Source organism: Bombina bombina, chromosome 4 (assembly GCF_027579735.1).
Source record: "Bombina bombina isolate aBomBom1 chromosome 4, aBomBom1.pri, whole genome shotgun sequence".
In the NCBI taxonomy this organism is placed as follows: Eukaryota; Metazoa; Chordata; class Amphibia; order Anura; family Bombinatoridae; genus Bombina; species Bombina bombina.
Window position 1 is genome coordinate 314,570,826 of NC_069502.1, and position 13,075 is coordinate 314,583,900.

Below are 13,075 nucleotides of genomic sequence, written 5' to 3' on the forward strand. Positions count from 1 at the left end.
TGAATATTGTACATAGTTTTGCAAACTGACTAATGAAAACGATGATAGCTTGAAAATAATCTTTATCTGATAAAGTTATTCATTCAGCCTGTTTGTTCATCCTCAAAGTACTCACATGCTTACAGATCGTTTCTGTTTCTTAAAGGTACAGGAGCACTGATACTTTATAGCTCATACTAAAGTCACTTACATAGAATCTACCTATTCTTGTCAGTAATAGGTAGTGAGTGTATGTGATACAAAATTATATTTCTATATTGAGTTGATCTAAGTATTATTTAAAAGATTATTGTTCAATAACTGATGAATCTGCAGCTGTGATCCATTAAGTTTAAAACAATTCATTATAGCTTCACTCCTGAACGACGCTGATGTGTTCATTTCTGCATTTACTTCTGTCTTTGGGACTTCTGGACGTACGTCTGCTGCAGAATTTTCTCTCCTAGATCTCCACCAGGGCAATAGAACTGTGGCACAATTTGCCATTGAGTTTCACACCTTGGCACTAGAGACCAGTTGGGATGGCAGTGCCCTCAAGGCAGCCTTTAAGAGGGGTCTGCATGAACGCATAAAAGATTGTACTACTGATTGTACTACTGATTGCAAGAGTTTTCTTATCCAATGCAGGCTGCACTTCCGCAATGATCCTCACACCTTTCCTTACTGAAAGACAAGGCCCTAGACTGGGTCTCTCCCCTTTTGAAACAGAACGCTTTACTCCTGAATGACGCTGATGCATTCATTTCTGCATTTACTTCTGTCTTTGGGACTTCTGGACGTACTTCTGCTGCAGAATTTTCTCTCCTAGATCTCCGCCAGGGCAATAGAACTGTGGCACAATTTGCCATTGAGTTTCGCACCTTGGCACTAGAGACCAGTTGGGATGGCAGTGCCCTCAAGGCAGCCTTTAAGAGGGGTCTGCATGAACGCATCAAAGATGAACTCACTTATTGTGATATTCCCTTTTCTTTGGATGACTTCATATCACTTTGTATCAGTCTAGACTCTCACTTCCAGGAGAAACAAGCCGAGAGAGACAGAGTCCTTCCCTTCCGTCCTTCAATCCATCCGGTTTCTGCAGTATCCTCTACCCCTTCAACTTCTCAAGCCACCCCAGTAGAGGAACCCATGCATCTTTCCTCCTTCAAACCCTCAGAGTCTGTAAAACAGAGAAGAAGGAGATTGAGACTATGCTTTTGTTGCGGTTCTCCCACCAACTAAAAGACTGTGACATTAATCCGGGAAAAGCCAATGCTTAGGGGATAACACTGGGGTACCTCTAAGCATGATCTCTACTAAATCCCCTCACTCCTCTCAGATTCTGGTACCTGTTACCCTCACCTTGCTTCAGAATACTGTCCACTCAAGCCTTCATTGATTCAGGGGCAGCAGGAAACTTTCTGGATCACCGTTTAATGATTCAAGCTGTCTTGCCTCTTCTGCAGAAAAGACATTGTTTCAAAATAACTACTTTGGATGGCACCCCTTGCCATTTTGAGTCAGCACCCCTGACCCTGACTGTGGGAGTCCTTCATACAGAGCAGCTGCAGTTTGAGGTCATCTTTGGTCTTCCTTGGCTTCGGATACACAATCCACAGTTCTACTGGGCTGAAGGACAACTGGCCTCCTGGGGTACCTCCTGTTTCCACTCCTGCCTTGCTAAAGTCACTCCTTTGCTCTGCATCCCCATAGCCAGTATACAGACTCCTCCACACCTTCCCTCAGTATATGCGGACTTCGCAGATGTGTTTGAGAAAAAAACAGCCAATGTGCTGCCACCCCACCATCCTTATTACTGCAAGATAGACCTCTTTCCCGGAGCCCCACTTCCTAAAGGGAGGACTTATCCACTCTCCAAAGCTGAGACCAAATCCATGGAGGAGTACATCCAAGAGAACCTAGCTAAAGGTTTCATTCGCACTTCCTCCTCTTCTGCTGGGGCAGGCTTCTTTTTCGTCAGTGAGAAGGATGGTGGGCTCAGACCCTGCATCGACTTCAGGGTCTTGAACAACATAACTATCAATAATCCCTATCCCATTCCTTTGATCACCGAACTGTATGACTCACTCCAGTATACTCGCTTCTTCACCAAGCTGGACTTACGTGGGTCATACAATCTGATTCGTATTTTCCCAGGCCACGTATGGAAGACCACCTTCAACACAAGATCAGGGCATTATGAATACCTTGTAATGCCCTTTGGGCTGTGTAATGCCCCTGCAGTCTTCCAGGCATTTGTCAACAATGTCTTCCGTGACCTTCTCAACCGCACTGTCATCGTCTGTCTGGATGACATCCTTGTTTTCTCTTCCACTTTGGAGGAGCATCATAAACACGTGAGACAGGTACTTCAACATCTGAGAGACAATTCTTTGGTAGCCAAGCTAGAGAAATGTGAGTTTGATCAACTTCAGATCCAATTCCTTGGTTATATCATCTCGAAGGAAGATTTTGCCATGGATCCTGCTAAACTCACCGCAGTTCTAGAGTGGCCTCAACCTACTTCATTAAAGGAATTACAGAGGTTCTTGGGGTTCTCCAATTATTATTGCAAGTTTATAAAGAACTTTTCTCTAACAGTCGCTCCACTCACTGAATTGACAAAACGGAACAAAGACTGTAAACATTGGCCTCCTGAAGCCATAAACGCATTCTCTTGTCTGAAAAATGCTTTCTGTCTGCTTCTGTGCTCCGCCATCCTGACCTACAGTTCACTTTAGAGGTTGATGCCTCCGAGATAGGGGCTGGAGCAGTTCTAACCCAAAGGGATCCTCTGACTTCCAAGTCACACCCTGTAGCTTTTTTCTCTAAACGCTTTACTCCTGTAGAGAGGAATTAAGATGTGGGTTATCATGAACTCTTAGCCATTAAGATGGCTTTTAATGAATGGCATCATTGGTTAGAGGGCACCGCCAATCCCATTCAGATTCTCACCGACCACAAGAATCTGACTTACCTAGAGACTGCTCATCGACTCAATCCTCGACAGGCCAGGTGGACCTAGTTCTTTTGCCATTTTAACTTTGTGGTCTCTTATCTTCCTGGGACCAAGAACAAGAAGGTGGAAGCCCTTTTTTGTCAGTTCCCTCACTCAACTGATTCCTCTGAAGCTCCTATTAAACACCTCATACCTCCCTCCTGTGTGGTTGCTCAACTAAATACAACCCTTTTGCAAAGATTGCAACGTGCCCAGTCCAGTAAACCTCCTGGAGCCCCCAAGGCCTCTGATATCCTCTTTGTACCTTTGAACCTATGCACCCCTGTGCTATTCTAGGCTCATGAGAGTAAACTCTCAGGACATCCTGATTTGACTAGGACTTTTAAGCATCTTTCCCAACATGTATGGTGGCCTACTATGAAGTCTGATGCTCAGGATTATATGAAAGCCTGCACAACTTGTGCTGCCAACAAGACTTCCCGATCCTTGCCTCCTGGCTTGCTCCAACCATTGTCCATTCCCAAACAACCATGGACACACATAACTATGGACTTCATTGTGGACCTCCCACCTTTTGACCACCATACAGTTATCTGGGTTGTGGTGGATCGGTTCTCCAGATTGACTCATTTTGTACCCTAACGAAACTGCCTTCGGCCCAGGAATTGTCTTCAGTTTTTCTCTTGCATGTGGTACGACTTCATGGCATTCCTGTGAATATTGTTTCCGACAGAGGTCCACAATTCATCTCTACCTTTTGGAGAGCCTTTTGCAAGTTGATGGGAACCACTGTTTTCTTGTCTTCTGGCTACCATCCTCAGACCAATGGATTGACCCGAAGAGTAAACCAGGATCTTGAGGCTTATCTTAGAGCCTTTGTCAACGCTCTCCATACCAACTGGTCTGAGTTGTTAACCCTAGCGGAGATGGCAAGAAACACTCATTGGCACTCTTCTCTTTGATGTTCTCCATTTCAAGCCACAGCAGGGTAATAACCTTGTGTCTTCCCTCTTTCTGCTCAGTCCACTGGGGTTCCTGCTGCAGACCGACACGTTACTGAACTCACCACTCATTGGCAACGTATTCGTTTTCAGCTACGTTCAGCTGTCTCTAGATTTAAAAAGTTTGCTGATCATCATAGAGCTTCTGTACGTGCCATCTCAGTAGGTGAACGTGTTTGGGTCGCTACTCGACATATTTGTCTACGTCAACCCTGTCACAAATTCGGGCCTAGGTTTATCGGTCCTTACAAAGTCCTGAAAAGACTGTCTCCTGTTTCCTACAAAGTGGCCTTGCCCAAAACCCTGCGCATACACCCAGTTTTCCATATTTCACTACTCAAGCCTTACATCAAGAATAGATATATCTGGCTCCGAGATCCTCCTCCTCCGCTCCTTGTCCGTGGTGACCCTGAATATGAGGTTGCTAAGATCCTGGACTCCACATACAGGAGCAGACAACTGCAGTATCTGGTATATTGGAAGGGTTACTCTGTGGCTGATCGTTCCTGGGTTCCTGCCCGTGATGTGCATGCTCTGTGTTTAGTCTCTAGATTCAATGCTGCTCATCCTTTGAAGCCAACTCTGGTTTCCAGAGGGAACCCTTGAGAAGGGGGCTATGTCACGCTGTGCTGCTCAAGCCATTGCTAGGGGCGCGGCGTCTCCTTCCCTGCTCGTTGTCAGGGGCTGTGTCAGCTCTGGATGCATGTGGCACTGATGTCATCGCCGCACGCTCCTCTGTCTGATGCCGGTTCACATTCCTCTGGTGCGAATCCTGCGCCCATTTAAGTTGCACACAAACGATTTATTACTGCCCAAGTACAGGTGTTACTTTGTGTGCTCCTGGGTATGATAGATCATTACTGCTATTTGCCTTATTGTTGCTGAACCCTGCCGGTCTGACTACTCTGCCTGTTAACCCTTAAATTGCTGGATTGATATACTGCTGCTGAACTCTGCCGGTCTGACTACTCTGCCGGTTAACCCCTAAATTGCTGGATTGATATACTTCTGCTGAACTCTGTCTGACTTCTCTGCCATGACCATTACCATACCATTGCCGCTGAAGACTATCCTGCCTGTGGTGAGTGCTGTTTACCTCATCTTGCAAACTTTCTCTGCTCTGGTATATTCCCTATCATTCTGGCTCGATGCCGGGATAAGAAGATTACTGGCCGAGTTTGTTCTGATAGTGGAGTATCCCATGAGCTTAACAGGATCTGGCTTAATCGAGTTTATTTGTCTTCTAAAATATTCAGCATCACCAAACAGAAAACTTCCAAATCAGCCAATGGAAAAAAGAGCAAACATATGTTTTTATAAAGATATAAAAACAAGCTCTCAGCTAAAATTAATAAGCTCTACGAATTTTGGCAGACAACTTGCCTTTTTCAATAGCTGGTAAATGTATCAGAAGAGCTGTTTTTTTTCAACCAAGAGACATACTTAAAGGTTTTGTGAGGGTCAGAATCTGTATTTCAATAAAACAATTTTTTTACAGAATATTCTTTCTAGTAGCCATATTTTGTATAGTACCTAAGGCCACTATAAGATAATTTCTACTATCATTAGGTACTGGTTGAGATAGTTGGTTGGAATTATGTTTGTAATACTTTGTAACCTCAAGTGAAAATTAGATCTGCTTTTTAGTTAAGATTGCAATACCATAACAATTGTTCTAAAACTACTATCTTGGTTGTAAGGATTTAAGTAGTAATTTTATTGTAAACAAGTCACTTTAAATATGTTCAGCTGTACCCCAAACAAAATATAGGAGCTCCTCTATAATGCAATATTCTAAGGCACACAACTTAGAAATTAACATTGATGTATTCATGTGCTTCCCAAACTTTCACCAGTTAAGATAATTAAATATGCATGTTTAATGAACAATGATTAATCTTTGTTTCTATAATTATCATACCAGAACTTGAATCCTCTCATTAACTGATGATCATACTATAAAAATCACATATCTCTTACAGTATATTAAAGAGACATATTTTTCCAACTTTTTCTATTATGTAAATGAAGGAGCACCAGTTAAAGAACATGAACTCAAAATTACGTTTTCATGATTCTGACAGCACATGCAGTTTTAAAGGGACACAGCAATCAAATACAAAATCACTTGAAAGTGATGCAGCATAACTGTAAAACGCTGACATTATAACATCATCTGAACATCTGTATGTAAAAAGGGAAGATATTTTACCTTACAATTTCTTCAGCTCAAGATTAAGTGCTCTGTGAACAGTTATACTTTTGCTTCTGTCCAGCTGTAAGTTGGAAAAAAAACAAAAAACCAATAGCCAATCAGTATCAGCAGTGCTGAGGTCCTGCATTGCTTTCCTCTGATCTCATAAGATTTCACTGACATCTTGTGAGATTTCATAGTAAACTTCCTTAAACTGAATAGTAAAATAACATGGCTGTGCCTGCACATGCCAGATGCACGCTCCCTTGCAAGTCCTGGGACTAGCATGCTGTTTGGATGTTTAAAGTATCTTTACCGTGGGGTATGAATACTATTTTTTTAGGTAAAATATCTTAAATTCATATATTGTTCACCTGATATTTTCTAGTCAGTTTTGTTATAGCTATGCTGCATCACTTTCAATTGCTTCAATATTTGGGACTTTTCAATTAACTTCTATTATCAAATATAGTTTGTTATTTTGCATTCCTTTGTTTTCAAAAACATACCTAGGTAGGCTCAGAAGCAGCAATGCACTGCTGGAAAGTAGCTGATGATTGGTGTCTGCCTCACTTATGCCTCTTGTCATTGGCTCACAAGATATGCTCAGTTAGCTGATAATAGTGCATTGCTGCTTTTGAGCTGACTTTAATCATGAGTCTAAACCCTTTGCAGGGGCTAAACACATAAGCCCTGATATTCACAGATTCTTCAGCTTGGAGAGAAATTGCAGTTCAGACTTCAGGGGCGCGATCCGATATCGATCGCAGTTTGCGGCGCAAGCGAGGGAACCGGCGTCGCCCGCAGTTTCAGCTCGCAACTCGAGCCATCCCATATAGGTCGCCGTCAGATGCTAACGTGCCGTAAGTCTCACAAACCAGCGATGTCCATAAATCTGCGTAAGTACAAATTTCTGGCGTCGCCAGTGACTTGCGCCACGTTAGAATCTGCCGGCGCCTATAAAACCTGACTAAAGTCTAAAACACCCGCACTGTCTAACACGCCTCCCTAACATAGCCCGCACTGTCTAACACGCCTCCCTAACATAGCCCGCACTGTCTAACACGCCTCCCTAACATAGCCCGCACTGTCTAACCCTCTATCCGCTATCCCCCCTCACTAGCCTAACAATAAAAAAGCTATTAACCCCTAAACCGCCGCTCCTTTACCCCGCCGCAACCTAATAAAGTTATTAACCCCTAAACCGCCGCTCCCGTACCCCGCCGCCAGCTATATTATATCTATAACCCCCTAAAGTGAGCCCTTAACACCGCCGCCATCTATATTAAAATTATTAACCCCTAATCTAAGCCCCTTACACCGCCGCCATCTCTATTAAAATGATTAACCCCTAATTTAATCTACCTACCCCGCCGCCATCTATATTATCTATATTAACCCTAAGTATATTATAGTTAATATAGGTATTACATTATATATATTAACTATATTAACCCTAATTATATTAGGGTTAATATAGTTAATATAGTTACTATAGTATTTATATTAACTATATTAACTCTATCTAACCCTAACTAAATTTATATTAAATTAATCTAATTCATTTATAAACTAAAATATTCCTATTTAAATCTAAATACTTACCTATAAAATAAACCATAAGATAGCTACAATATAATTAATAATTACATTGTAGCTATGTTAGGGTTAATATTTATTTTACAGGTAAATTGTTAATTATTTTAACTAGGTATAATAGATATTAAATAGTTATTAACTATTTAATATCTACCTAGTTAAAATAATTACCCAATTACCTGTAAAATAAATCCTAACCTAAGTTACAAATACACCTACACTATCAATAAATTAAATAAACTACAAACATCTATCTAAAAATACAATTAAATTAACTAAACTAAATTACAAAAAAAAACAAACACTAAATTACAAAAAATAAAAAAAAGATTACAAGATATTTAAGCTAATTACACCTATTCTAAGCCCCCTAATAAAATAATAAACCCCCAAAATAAAAAAAATTCCCTGCCCTATTCTAAATTCAACAAATTTCAAAGCTCTTTACCTTACCAGCCCTTAAAAGGGCCTTTTGTGGGGCATGCCCCAAAGAATTCAGCTCTTTTGCATACAAGAAATACAATACCCCCCCCCCCCCATTACAACCCACCACCCACATACCCCTATTCTAAACCCACCCAAACCCCCCTTAAAAAAGCCTAACACTACCCCCCTGAAGATCTCCCTACCTTGTCTTCACCACACCGGGCCGAACTCCTGATCCGATCCGGGCGATGTCTTCCTCCAAGCGGCAAAGAAGAATTCTTCCTCCGGCGATGTCTTCCTCCAAGCGGCAAAGAAGAATTCTTCCTCCGGCGACGTCTTCCTCCAAGCGGCAGCAAAGTCTTCATTCTTCCGGCGGCATCTTCAATCTTCTTTCTTCGCTCCGCCGCCGCGGAGCATCCATCCCGGCCGACTGCTGAACTTGGAATGATGTACCTTTAAATGACGTCATCCAAGATGGCGTCCGCCGAATTCCGATTGGCTGATAGGATTCTATCAGCCAATCGGAATTAAGTTAAAAAAATCTGATTGGCTGATTGAATCAGCCAATCAGATTCAAGGTAGGGAGATCTTCAGGGGGGTAGTGTTAGGCTTTTTTAAGGGGGGTTTGGGTGGGTTTAGAATAGGGGTATGTGGGTGGTGGGTTGTAATGGGGGGGGGGGGTATTGTATTTCTTGTATGCAAAAGAGCTGAATTCTTTGGGGCATGCCCCACAAAAGGCCCTTTTAAGGGCTGGTAAGGTAAAGAGCTTTGAAATTTGTTGAATTTAGAATAGGGCAGGGAATTTTTTTTATTTTGGGGGTTTATTATTTTATTAGGGGGCTTAGAATAGGTGTAATTAGCTTAAATATCTTGTAATCTTTTTTTTATTTTTTGTAATTTAGTGTTTGTTTTTTTTTGTAATTTAGTTTAGTTAATTTAATTGTATTTTTAGATAGATGTTAGTAGTTTATTAAATTTATTGATAGTGTAGGTGTATTTGTAACTTAGGTTAGGATTTATTTTACAGGTAATTGGGTAATTATTTTAACTAGGTAGATATTAAATAGTTAATAACTATTTAATATCTATTATACCTAGTTAAAATAATTAACAATTTACCTGTAAAATAAATATTAACCCTAACATAGCTACAATGTAATTATTAATTATATTGTAGCTATCTTATGGTTTATTTTATAGGTAAGTATTTAGATTTAAATAGGAATATTTTAGTTTATAAATGAATTAGATTAATTTAATATAAATTTAGTTAGGGTTAGATAGAGTTAATATAGTTAATATAAATACTATAGTAACTATATTAACTATATTAACCCTAATATAATTAGGGTTAATATAGTTAATATATATAATGTAATACCTATATTAACTATAATATACTTAGGGTTAATATAGATAATATAGCTGGCGGCGGGGTAGGTAGATTAAATTAGGGGTTAATCATTTTAATAGAGATGGCGGCGGTGTAAGGGGCTTACATTAGGGGTTAATCATTTTTATATAGGTGGCGGCGGGGTCAGATTAGGGGATAGATAAGGTAGATGGCGGCGGTTTTAGAGGCTCACAGTAGGGGGTTAGTTTATGTAGATGGCGGCGGGGTCCGGGAGCGGCGGTTTAGGGGGTAATAACTTTATTAGGGATTTCGGGGGGGGGGGGGATCGCGGTTGACAGGTAGATAGACATTGCGCATGCGTTAGGTGTTAGGTTTATTTTAGCAGATCGCGGTTGACAGGGAGATAGACATTGCGCATGCGTTAGGTGTTAGGTTTATTTTCTAGTTAGTTTAGGGAGTTACGGGGCTCCAATAGTCAGCGTAAGGCTTCTTACGGCTGCTTTTTGTGGCGAGGTGAAAATGGAGTAAGTTTTCTCCATTTTCGCCACGTAAGTCCTTACGCTGCATATTGGATACCAAACTGCGCGGGTTTGGTATACCTGCCTATGGCCCAAAAAACTGCGGGCGACGGCAGAAATATACGCGCGTAACTTCTAGGTTATGCCGTATATGTGATACCAAATCCGCGCAAATATTGGCGTCGCCGGCTTTTGCGGGCGACGCTTTATATCGGATCGACCCCCACAAAGGCTGAACTCACTGAATTTTCTAAAGAAAAAGGGCAGATCTTTCCAGTACTGCGAGACCTCTCTCATTTATGTATGTGAAGCAGAGACAAGCCTAATGCAATATAGCACTGTGTGATATGAGAGTTTTATTACACTTACACTTTTTATTTTATATTACTATACAATTCAGATTGTATCCTTTCAATATTATTGCATTTAAGCTTTCCCATTTGTATTTTAATACATTTAAATTTTGATTTGGCAGTGATTTAAAGTATTCTGATTTTGCTTTGAAAGTTTCTGTGTTACTTTAATAACTTAGGATCATACTTCTGTGTATCTTTTATTAATTATATTGAACTTTGTATTTTTTCCATTGTAAACTGACAGTTTCAGAAAGTGGGAGGGACAGGGGAGTTCCCAGGGTATGTCTATGTTCTCTCACAAGTCTTGTGAAATTTTGGAAGCATTTTAAACAAGCTAGTCTCACTGATTTGTCTTCGCTGCTGTATGCAGGTGAAGTTTGCTCAAAATTCACAATACACGTATTTTAAATATCAGAAAAGTAATATATACTAAAATTTAGACAAAGGGAAGTTGAATTGTAGTAATAACATTTCAGTTTAATTTGGAATTGATTTCAGCTCCAGGGGTTCTCCAGTTACCTTCTCTCTCCCATGTGAAATTTTGTATCCCAGAGAACTTAATTACTTTCTATGGAAGGTATCTCTCATCAATCTGGGATTTCCAGGTTCCTCACCTTTTCTTAGAAGATTCAGTGAGTTCTGCCCCTGTGAAGTCAGCACTATAATAATATAATCTATCTCCAAAGCAATATAATAATATAATCTATCTCCAAACTAAAGAATGTTTGATTATCTGGCCATTAGAAAGTTATACCGCTCTCTGTGAAACTGAAGCTGACAGCTTTTCACTTTTAATTTAAATAAAAGACATTCAAAGTGCAATCTAATATGTAAGAGATACACATAAACACACAAAGTATGAGCCTAATTTGTTAAAGTTACACAGAAACTGCGAAGGTATATTCAGAATTTACAAAATCACAATCCTAAATACACTGCTCTATGCAAAATAAAAAAACTAAATAGAAAGTGCAAAGTTTAAATGTAACAAAATATAATCTGAAGTATAACTTGATATAAAATAGAAAGCACAAAGTGTAAATGCAGTAGCTCTATCATATCATGCCGTGCTATGTTGCACTGGGCTTGTCTCTCCTTCACATTCAGAAGGAGAATATCTTACCTGAGCAGAGAGGTTTGAATATCAAGGTATTAGTGATATGCGATTCATAGTGAAATAATAAAATACTCCAACACATTAGAGCATTTTTCTTTACCCTAATGTCCCTTTAAACATGTTAAACACATTTTTGTAATGAAATCGTCTAAGTAAAAACTGTTTAAATGTCATGTAAACCAACAAGAAGTGCATGATTGTTCAGAATGCTCCACAGTTCTTCAGAACATTGAATTATTTTATTATTTTCTATTAAAGAGCTCTGTATTTAATTTTAATCATTCTCCAGCTGAACCAGAAAAAATGTAACTGTGGATTTATACTTATATGTAAATATATATTGAATAGGCTAAATTGCTTTGTGTGAAAAATACATTTTAACTCCTTTCCTGACATCAGGAATGATTCTAGATCAAAATATTTGTGTGTGCAAACAGTTGACTACAAAGCTAAATATCAAGAGTGCAGGGGTCACCTTCTACCACCTATTCCTTCCTTTATTTTTTGGGTCCCTTTTCCTTCCTTTACCCCCCCCCCCCCTTCTCTTTGTAGAGCTCTATACATGTAAAAAGGTGTTAACTTATAAAGACAGGGCAGTGGCAATTAATGGCTTAAGCCAGTAATAAATGGATATCTTCTCTTCTATATCTTATAAACGGAATTGAGATTTATCTTTGTATTATTTTTTTATTAGATTGTTATATAAAATGTTTAGTTATGCAGAATGAAACAACTTTGTAATATATCTTTATTATTTATTTTTCCCCTTTATCGTGTAATTCAGCTCTGAAATTGAGCAACTTTGAATTCTGAGAATTTGAAATGCACCTACTGATTTCTCAAGGCTAACACTGCTCTCTAATAGGCTTTATCAGCCAATTGCAAAGCAATGCCTTTTATACTAACTTTATGACAGTTAGCCTTGTAGTATGTGGACTAAAGCCCAGATAGGCTCCTCCAAATAAGGCAAATGATAGGGGGCCTTTGGTTATTGAAAACTTTTTGCAATAAAAAGGATGTTAATTTATTTAAAAACAAAACAGCAAAAAAACAACAATACTAAGGGGCCGATATATGTATGTGCGCGCGTACATCGATAAATGCTTATGCAATGCCGCCCCCAGCAGATTGCTTGTGCAATGCTGCCCCCTGCAGATTTGCGGCCAATCAGCTGCTAGCAGGGGGTGTCAATCAACCCGATCATACACGATTGGGCAGATTGGAGACCGCGGCCTCAGAGGAGGCGTATGAGTTAACAGACAGCAGTCTTAAGACCGCTGCTTCTTAACTCCTGTTTCCGGCAAGCCTGAATGCTCGCGCGGAAACAGAGGCATTGGGGCAGATACTGACCTTGTTAAATCGCCCCCTATGACTGTCTCGGGGCTCCTCAGCTCCTCTCGCCGCTCCATCCTGTTGCTATGGACGCGGCAGTTCCAGTGGGCACGCTGCGATGATGTCATCGCTGCACATTACATTTCCCTCTGATGCTGGTCTGTGTGTCCTCTTGGCGCGAATCTGCACCTATGTAAGTACCTGCGTTACTTACCTTCAGTGCCCAAGTATAGGTTAGTC